This window comes from Miscanthus floridulus, chromosome 17, assembly GCF_019320115.1.
Source record: "Miscanthus floridulus cultivar M001 chromosome 17, ASM1932011v1, whole genome shotgun sequence".
NCBI classification, from domain to species: Eukaryota; Viridiplantae; Streptophyta; class Magnoliopsida; order Poales; family Poaceae; genus Miscanthus; species Miscanthus floridulus.
This window is the reverse complement of record NC_089596.1, coordinates 88,490,656-88,498,174: the sequence shown is the minus strand read 5'-3', so window position 1 is coordinate 88,498,174 and position 7,519 is coordinate 88,490,656. Positions and strand designations below refer to the sequence as shown.

General features: G+C 43.4%; 2 long non-coding RNA genes across 3 annotated transcripts; both read left to right on the top strand.

Moving 5' to 3' along the window:
* Nucleotides 1-526: 526 nt before the first annotated feature.
* Nucleotides 527-5,926, top strand: LOC136517544 (uncharacterized). The gene is made up of 2 exons (XR_010774298.1): nucleotides 527-4,511; nucleotides 5,357-5,926. It is a non-coding gene; the product is annotated as an uncharacterized lncRNA (long non-coding RNA).
* Nucleotides 5,927-6,300: 374 nt separating this feature from the next.
* LOC136517545 (uncharacterized) lies at nucleotides 6,301-7,272 on the top strand. 2 transcript variants are annotated; one of them, XR_010774299.1, is made up of 2 exons: nucleotides 6,301-6,474; nucleotides 6,569-7,272. It is a non-coding gene; the product is annotated as an uncharacterized lncRNA (long non-coding RNA). The 2 variants fall into 2 exon arrangements; XR_010774300.1 differs by having other exon boundaries at nucleotides 6,544-7,272.
* Nucleotides 7,273-7,519: the final 247 nt, after the last annotated feature.

Here is a 7,519-nt window from a genome sequence, read left to right as displayed (position 1 = left end):
TTTGCCTTCAAATAGCAAGCATGCTGTTGAAAATTGCTATAGATTCTGCTATTGTTTGTGGCTGCTACTCAGGTCCGGTTAGTTCAGTCGTGACCGAGACCGAACCGAACTAACCGAGACCGAACTTCCTCGGTCTTTGTTTTTTGCAAAGACCGATCGATCCTAGGTTTCTGATGACCAAACTAACCGAATAACCGAGGAACCGAACCGATCAGTTCGGTCTGACCGAATGCCCAGGGTGAAACATTGCAGCGCGTTGCTGCTAATAAAGTTTGTTTCTTAAAAAAAAAAAAAAAAAACCTCCACCCACGGACCACATGTAACCCACCCACGGAACTCCCGAGGCGCCTAGAACTTTCCCGGTCCGCGGCGCCTTCCCACAAGCCACCACCACGTGAAACGCCCAAAAAAATCGCCGCGTTGCCGAGACGCCAACAAGTCGCCAACCACGAATCACCCGGAACCGACCGACCGGCTACGACCAATTCAGGCCCCCTTTGCCGCCGTCCGCTCGTTCGTGTGAGCACGACGCGACCCCAGCTTTGCCCTTGCTTTGCCCGGCGGCCAAGGCCAACGTCCCTGCGCACGCCAGCGCAGCGCAGCGCAGCGGGGCGCCAAAGAGCCGTGTCCGCCACGGATTCCTCTCCGGCTGGCGCCAGGCGGCCCTGACCCTCCACTCCGTCTCCACCGCCTCTCCCCGCCCATAAATAGCGCCCACCGGACGACCTCTTCCCCTCGCGCTCTGGTTTTCCTCTCTTCGCGTCGGTGTTCAAGCGCCTCGCCTGTCCTGCCTTGCACTTCGTCGCCTCGGCGCGTTTGCGTTTTCCATTTCTTCTCTCCGTTTCGGTTTCGATTAAAGCGGGGTCGGTTTCTTCTTCTCCGGTTGATTTGTTTCGCTGCTATATAGTGCGCCTCCGTGCTCTCGCAGATTCCTTGGGGCCGTTTCGCCTCCGTGCGACGTCGGGAGGGAGCGAGCCGAGTTTGGTTTGGCCGGGGTTGTTCCTTGCGACGCCGGGATTGAGCCGAGTTTGGTTTGGCCGGGTTGTTCGGTTTGCGGTTTATTCTTTCCTGCGATTCGTCTAGTTTTCGTGTCGATCCTGTTTCGTCTTCGTCTTCTCAGGGTGTGGGTTGCAGGATTGGATCGGATTGGGTGTTGGGAGTTCGTCATGGCGGCGTGTGGCGAGGAGACGGAGGCAGGTCAGTCTTCTGTCAGATCCGGCGGTTCATTGGTTTTGTCACTTGGACATGGATTCGGTGGTTTCAGGCCCAAGTGTCTCCTGGTCTTCTGGCATCAGATAGTGCCATCTTAGCCTGCACACAAGGTGGATTTGGCATCAGATACTGCCATCGTAGCCTGCACACAAGGTGGATTCGAGACCTTCGGTCCATTCTTATTTTAGCTGATCTCGCTGGTGGCCTTTTGGGTGTTTGTCCTCCTTTTACTTTAGATGCAGAAGGAAGGGTCCTTGCTGGTTATGGAGAGATTAGTTGAAGGGTGGAGGTTTGCTTATGGTTCATTCCTCGTTTTTGATTTGGTATATGGCTGTTTTGGTGTCATCATGGTGGTGTGAAGATTGCCACCGGACTAATTACAAGCTTGATTGTCCTTTATTGGAAAAAAATGTTGTTAGCTGGATCTGCAGAGGCAACAGAGGTGATGTTTTGGAGGTTGATTGAGGCGTTGACTGGACTGGAGTTCGTAGCATCGGGAGAAGATCGTTTGGATATATCTACCTATCACTCTTCTATTGATTCATCGTCATACTCTTAAATTTCTGTCCGTTGCAATTCTTTTCTTATATTGGGGCTGGTGGTTTTCTCCAGCAGCTTGATTATATGGATTGATGGGTTGGAGGCGAGTTAGCAACTCGATTATATGGAAGGATGGGATGGAGGCGAGTTTGATCATGCTTCTGCTTGTGAAATCAGAAGTTCGGAACTGTTCAGGATTCCCTGTGTTTGTTCACTAACCGTCCTCTCTCCCCTGTCAAATGTTCTTTGAAAATTGACCTTCCTCATAGGCTGCCTTTGATCTTCGTTAGTAAATCTGCAGTTTTGGGAGAAAGTTTGTCCTCCTAGATGCAAAAGGAAAGGTCCTTGCTGGTTATGGAGAGATTAGTTGAAGGGTGGAGGTTTGCTTATGTTCGTTGTTTTTTATTTGTTTATATGGCTGTTTTGATGTCAATCATGGTGGTGTGAAGATTGCCACCGGACTAATTATAAGCTTGATTGTCCATAATCGGAAAAAACTCTGTTAGCTGGATCTGCAGAGGCAACTAAGGTGATGGTTTGGAGGTAGATTGAAGATTTGACTGGACTCCGAGTTCGTAGCATCTGGAGAACATCGTTTGGATATATCTACCTCTCACTTTCTATTTGGTACTCTTAAATTTCTTGTTTCTTATGTATTTGGGCTGGTGGTTTTCTCCAGCAACTGGATTATATGGATGGATTGGCCCTGAGTTTGATTCTGCTTCTGCATGAGCAATAAGTTCTGAACTGTCCAGGGTTCCCTGTGTTTGTTCAATAACAATCCTCTCCTGTCAATGTTCTTTGAAAATTGAATTTTCTCGTAGGCTACCTTTGATGCTTCGATAGTAAATCTGCAGTTTTGGGAGGCATTACTACAGAGATAGGACTTGCAGCTGAAATTGTCGGCGATTGATCAGGCTACCCTATCCCCACATTATTTGATGAATGTTCATGCTGTTTTAGTGTTCTCATCTCACTATCAAATAGATAGTTACCAGAGGGTGGTCTCGCTGATTGCAGATCTCTAGGTGATATACTTGCACGGGCACAAAAGGAACCAGTCTCTGCATCTACTCGAACCTACAACCTTGAACTCAACTCTCATTGTGTTTGTTCAGTGTCTTCTACCTCAAAGTAGATAATGATCGGGGTCATTATTGCAGGTCTTCTGATATTTTTTTGCATGGGTTTTATCATGCTATGCTTTGACCGAAGCTTTAATTATTGTGCTGCTGGCATTTCTTTGTTTCGCAGATCAATTAGCTGAAATAATTGGTAGTCCAACAGTCAAAATGTTTGGTTTGAGATTTCTATCTGTGGATGCTTTGTCTGGCTTTATCTATGTTTTTGTGCTCGCTTTTACATGTGGTTGCAGGATGAGTTTGGCAATTGGAAATCCCTGTAGCAAAGAACTGATATTTGAAACTGGGGGCAGGTCAGAGTCTAGAGCATGATCATTCTGGTTATGTTAGTTTCATCACTTGTTTTCAGTGATTTCAGATCTGAATGGTTGGGGGTAACATTCTGGCTCTCCATGGATATTGCTGATAGTAATAGTAAAGCAAGGTTTGAGACCCTGGATTTATTCGGTACTGTATGTAGCTCAAATTGGTTGTGGTATGTGTTCGTGTCCTTTAGAGATGCAGGAGGACATTGGAGGTGGATTTTCCTCAATTGGAGATAACAAATTGGGAAAAAAATTTGTGACGCTTGACCTCTCACTTCTCACTCCTCGCTTCTGTCTATTTGGTCTACAATAGTTTTTCATCTGTTTTGATCTGTAGTCCCTTATGTTTCCAGCCACTTAAACTATAAGGATGGCAGGATGCCTAGGAGTTCTTTTGTGCTGCAACAATCTAAATTACAAGGAGGCTTCTAATTCTTCGTTTCTATCAACAGTCCTATCCAGTTACTTCCTTCAACCAGTAACTCTTTCAAGTTTGTGCAGATGTGACACACAGAAGCTGAGATAGAATTTCCAACCATAGTTGCTGTCGCCAAAGCCCATCCCTGTTCCACTGGCCATTTGATCCGCCTTGGATTTGAAGGTTTTTTAAGCCTATCCCAGAACCAAAATAGACAGAAATTGTAGATGGGCTCTTTGGTAAATGTAGATTCTGCACTTACAATTTGCAAGTTCAATCTGATCCTGACCATAATATGTGCCTGTTTCGAATTCTGGTACCTTCACTTTTGCTAACCAGGGAACTTCCGGATAGCGTGCATTAATGTAAAGCTTGGTTACTTGGACTGACCTGCTGTTTGGATGCTCTGCGCTAGTTAGATGATTCACATGATCACAACCAAGATAATGCTCTGCTCAGAGTTTGCGCTAACTACTATTATGATTATCGACTGCACATCACTTTCCAGTTCACTTGTTTGATTTGGATTGGTGGTTGTTTGCTTGGTTTCCAGTTATTTGAGAGCGTTAATGCTTGGAATCTTGGATGTTAGGAGTGATGAGGCACACCTTACAATATTCTTCCATCTAACCAGAGTTTACACCTAATACTCTTTGCTCATACTGGTCCTTTTGGATCCACTTGTCTGATTTAAGTTGATGGATGTTTGGTTGGATTCCCGCAGTTGGAGCTAAGATGTGGATGGATGGTTAGGCCTTCTGAGTTCTAGACGTTTCCACCTATGGAGTCTTCCTTCCAGTGATAAATAATCCTTTGCATAAACTTTATTTGAAGCTGTCCTTAACCCACATGCCTCATCTGATGGTGCACGTCTACTATTTGCGTTGATTTCCAGTAAGAACTCTTGCTTGACATGCATACCTTCATTGAGCAAAATTATTCAGATTCTGGAAACAATAGGTTCCTAGTAGGATATTTTACTTGAGCATATGTGGTCATCATATTCTTTATGGTCCCAAATTCCCAATCTCTCTGTTAGGATCCCTACTAATGTTTAATCTAGTTCCTGGTTTGCTTCTGATTTTACTAACTTTGGTATTTGGTATAACTCCTAGTCCACCTACTCGTTCAGTATGTGCATTTGCTATTAAATTCGTCATATTGCACAGTTCTTTTCAGTAATTTATGTATTATATATTATTATTATTATGAGCAAAGCCACTTACTAACTACTACTTTTAGTTCCTGGTTTGCTTCTGATTTTACTTCCTTTGGTATAACCCCTAGTCCAGTATGTGCATTCGTTATTAAATTTGTCATATTGCACAGTTCCTTTTAGTAATTTAGGTCTTATTGTGAGCCAAGGCAACTTACTAACTATACTCTTTTTTGAGCTGTAATAACTGGAATTGAAGAGAGATTGATCTCATGTGATACTGTTATTTAGTTTTGTTGGTTATCATGAGATTGATTGCCTGGAATGAACGGAGCACTTCCTTTACTGCATCCTTTATGCCTTCATCTCTATTTTATGTGGACCCAATCTGCTGTTTGTGACATTGGTCCTCCCTTTTTTTGAACTTCGTTCTGCAATTTCCTCACTTTGGGCTTCCATCTGGTGCATCTTATCTGCTGTGGATCAAAACCGAGAAAGGATGTTGCGCTTTTTGTTCCTCCCAAAGAAAATCTGTCTGAACAAACTTTTTTGGCTGAATGATTGTTGCCCTTGACTATGCCAGCTTATATGCCCATCTTGGTGACGCAGTGCAAGCTTCTCTGTACTTTGGATGGAACTGGAGTCTTCTGTTTGCTTGCTGTTTGGCCATTTCTGTCATGGACTAGCAGTAATGCTTATATACATGGATTTTCAATTTCACGTTCAGTTTCACAAGTTTGGATTGAAGTTGAGTCATCCTGGTTCAGATTATTCAGGCTGTTGTGATGATATGCAGTGTTTGAAGTGGAAGATCTTTAGGATTGGACTGTAGCAATAAAAACTCAGTGGAAGCTTCAGTGCTTGCTTGAATTCATTACGACTGGGTTTCTTGCCCTTGAATGATTAGTGAACTTAATGGTTGGTTCCATTTGTCATTTGTACATGTTGGTGTTTGGTCAACTTGAATGCAAGCTAGGATGGAATTGGTTCTGTTTGTGTAACTCTGTATTATCTCCAAATTAGTATGTTGAGTAGTTAGGTTAACTTCGCACTAGGATTGGTTATCTTGCATTTGGTTAGGTTGGAAACCCAACTGCCTGCCTTGCAAAGTGGTACAAGCAACATAGGCGATGGCAATAGTATTGGAACATAATGTACCATGTCCATGTGTTGCATTATCTGCATTTATTGGTGCTGACAGCTGAGAAATGGGGATGCTAAAACGAAAAATCTCAGTTTAATCAAATTATTAGTTCACATATATTTGGACTAGGTTTACTTATTGATTGCTCCCACTAAATGTTTTATTGGTTTTTTCAAAGTGTATTCCTTGCTTCTTTGTTGTTTTGCACAATTAATTTGTCATAACACGTGCTCGATGCTCATTCATAAGCTATGCCTTGTTTATATGCTAAAAGAATAGCTACTTTGTTTGGCGCACAAACCGGTTACATGTCTGATAACATGATTATTTTTCCTGGCTATTATTTGTGTTTCCTGATTTGTTGTTTGTTTGTTTGCGGTTTAACACTGCCTTTGCCGGTCCCAAGCCCGGATGCGAAAATGTGGAGGGAACTGCAGGTTGCTCAGTTGCATGATTGGCATTAGGCTACTGGGAAGAAATGTGGTTTGGTCAAACAGCTAGACGCTGAAAGCTCAAAAAGGAGCATAACCTAACCATAGTTCGTCACCTGTATTCTGGTGTCGCATTTTGAGTCTCCTTCAGTTCCACTTTATACCATTGCAATCTGCTGGCTAACTGTTCAATAGCTGCCGCTGGTTCTGTTCATTTCAGGTTTAGCGTTCAGACTTGCAGATGAGGGAGCAGGACAACAGGCAACTAGCAAAAGTGAACCAGTTGTTAGGACGGTCATGTCTCCTGCCGTGGCTGGTAATACTGGTTGTTTTGGAGATTGCTCTGCAACTGGTGCTGAACAAGTTCTCTTTTTCTTTTAAGAGAAGTGCTGGACAAGTTCCATTTGTTAGTGCCGTGGCTGGTTGTTTTGGAGATTGCTCTGCTACTGGTGCTGAACAAGTTCTTTTTTCTTTTATAAGAGAAGTGCTGGACAAGTTCATTCCATTACCCACTGAATGAAGGCATCAAAATAAACTTGTCCGAAGTGCCCGGACACTCGAGGCACATCCTTGTCATTGTCCTTGTCAGTGTCAGGCGCGCAGCAAGCTACCTGAACCCGTTTCATTTCATCTATTATGAGGTGGGAACTGAAGTTTGAACCACAGTTACCGGTTCACCGACTTCTTCACATGAAGCTTTGATCTTCGATCCAGTGGATACCTTTAATCTTCAGCAGTGTTAGCGCCTAAGCGTGTTAATATTGTTTATCTTCTTATTAAGTTATATATAAGTTACCAAACTAGCTTAAAATTGTAAGCTAAGCCATGTACAAAAGGGCTATCCAGCTCCTTCCCTAGAATTCTGTACTGATCGACTCGCTGGATTCAGTGAAGTAGCTACTACTTGGTCCTAATTTCTCCTTCCGTTCTTGTTTCCATGTTGATTTCTGTTCCCCACTCGTCGTGCTGCTTGAGTAGTGTTTTCTTTGAACGGAAAAGGTTTTCCAGACAGTGCTTATTTCGTTTTGAGAAAAAACTGAATGGACTAAAACTGGTACTTACACCACTGGAACTTTTTAGCTAAGTTTGTCAGACCTATTCACAAATCACAAAACTGTCAAACAGAGAGACGATGTAGCAGAGAGCAGACACAAAAAATTGACAATCTCTG